The sequence below is a fragment of the Chrysochloris asiatica genome, unplaced genomic scaffold (assembly GCF_000296735.1).
Source record: "Chrysochloris asiatica unplaced genomic scaffold, ChrAsi1.0 scaffold00003, whole genome shotgun sequence".
Taxonomy (NCBI): Eukaryota; Metazoa; Chordata; class Mammalia; order Afrosoricida; family Chrysochloridae; genus Chrysochloris; species Chrysochloris asiatica.
This window is the reverse complement of record NW_006408521.1, coordinates 1,833,959-1,836,478: the sequence shown is the minus strand read 5'-3', so window position 1 is coordinate 1,836,478 and position 2,520 is coordinate 1,833,959.

The following is a 2,520-nucleotide window of genomic DNA, read 5'->3' as shown; positions in this document are numbered from 1 at the left end:
TGTCATATGTGATAGCTTGCATGTTGCTATGATGCTAGAAGCTATGTCATATGTGATAGCTTGCATGTTACTATGATACTAGAAGCTCTGCTATGTCTTTGAAATTTCAAGTACTCGCAGGGTGACCCGTGATGAACTGTTTTCCTTAGAGTTTTCAGGCTAAGGCAAACTAGGAATAAAGACCTAGCAATATGCTTTCCATAATTAGCCAAGGAAAGCCTTACAGATTACAACAGAATACCGTCCAATTCACTTGCTCTGGAGACTTTATCAGGAGGAATCAGTAGCTACAGAGGGCATTCTGTTTGGTGAAGCAGAGGGCCAGTAAGGACAAGAGAGACCCTCAGTAAGATGGACCGGCACAACAGCCACAACAGTGGACGAGAGTACACTGGAAATGGTTCGAATAATGCAGGACCAGGAACAACACTCAGTTGAACAGAAGGTCGCCATGAATCAGTGTCATCTCAATGGCAAAAAATAATAATCCCATCTGAGCCTTCAAAGATACTATGAGGTAGGCAGGGCAAGTAATTCTAACCACTTTTACAGGTTAGAAAAGTGAAACTCAGAAAAGTTAAATATCTTGCTCAAAGCTATTTATTGGTGAAGGGTATGACTCAGGTCATCACATTCCTGGAGTAGAAAAAGTCCCCACCCCAACCTCCCACAACAACCTCTAATCTTTACTTTTTCATTCCACTTTCAGAATCAGGAGATTTGGGGGAGAACTGAGAATGCTGCAGAATAACAAAACAGAAACCAGAAATGACCTAAAATCCAAAATTAATTTCACTGGGCCAAATGCAAGGTGTCAGAAGTCAACACTCGCTCTAATGGCTCAAAGGGAAAAGCCATGTCCTTGACTTTCTCAGCTTTTAGGGTGGTGTTCCATGGATTCTGTCCCCTTGTTCCATTTTTAAAGTCAGCTGCACAGAATCTGCCAATCGCTCTCTACTTCCATCATCACATTACTTCTACCTGGGTCAAACCTTTCTCTGGTTCATCTTCCTATGTTCTCTATTATAAAACCTCCCTCCCCTTCTTCACCTAAGGACAGCTGTGATTGCTTTCATGGACTACCTGGAAAACCCAGTACAATCTTCACATCCCATGATTGTTTTTTATTTTTAGTTTTTTATTGTGAATTGAGTGATAGTTTACATGGGAGAACATCAGTTTTACATTCATCCTATCATATTTCATTGCATTGCAATAATTACAATCCCCCTCCATGCACCATCATTTAACAGCATTTGCTTTCATTCCTTCTGTTGTTTGTTTGTTTATTTGTTTGTTTGTTTATTTGTTTGTTTGTTTTGATATACAATGACCGAAGCACTCAGGAATATATATAACCATTCAAACAACCAAAGGGTATACTCCGCAAGCCTGCCCCCAGGCTGTCAGCACATAGCTCCTCTCCCTCCCTGAGTCCAGAGTCCCCAGATGCTCTATCTCTCCATGTCATCATCTCAGCCTCCACCTCTGGCATCACTGCTTCTCTGGATAAGGTCCAGCACTTCGTTCTTCTCCCTCCATCTCAAGATTTTTAACTTACGCCCAGCTGCAAAAAATCTCTTTTGTCATATAATATTCACTGATTGCAGGGATTCAGACCTGGATCTTTTGTTGTTAAGTGCTGTAGAGTTGGTTCCAAATCATAGCATCTCTGTATAGGGGTTCCAAGGAGTGGCTGGTGAGTTTGACCACCAACCATGCAGTTGAAACTGAATGGATCTTTTAGGGGGTCATTATTCAGTCTACTCGAGTCCTGGTGTGGCACTGAGGGTTATGGACTGATCCGCATGTCAGCAGTTCAAGCTCACCATCCGCTCCTCAGAAACCCTATAAGGGTCCCTATGAGTCAGAACTGATTTGATGGCACTTAACAACAGCAACATTCAGTGTACTACAGCAGTCAGTGGAGATTTACATGCTACAGAGACATGCACGAAGAACACGTCTCTGTAATATTTTGTGTGGGAAACATTGGAATGAAGTTCATTTATTTGTTCAATCATAGTTAAGATGATACCACCAGCAAAGACATTTTAAACCACATTTTTGACAATCATGTTTATAGTCATGATCATTCTGTTTTCCACCAAAGAACTGTTTGTTGAAATTTACCAACCAATTTTCAGAAGCCCCATTCACTCAAGTACCTTTTCCATCCCCAACTGATTCACAGAGCCAGGGAATTACCATAGAGATGAAATTGTTTGGTGAAGACTAAGCACATTTTCCCTTAAATTGAGCTTTGAAAGTTTTTCCCAAGGAGTTGCACCCAAGAAAACAAAGCACTAGCATTCTGAATATGAACAAGCTCTGTCTCTGTTCTTTGTTTCCTGGGGCAGGGGTTGCAAAATCACAGAAATAAGCAATTTTATAAGAAGACCCAAGAGAGTGGCTTTAGCTCCTCAAGGCAAATTCTCTTCTGAAAGATAGGATGGAGATTTCAGAACAGATATTTACAAACTCATCAGAAGTTGTCAATTTTATGTCCATTTTCAAAGT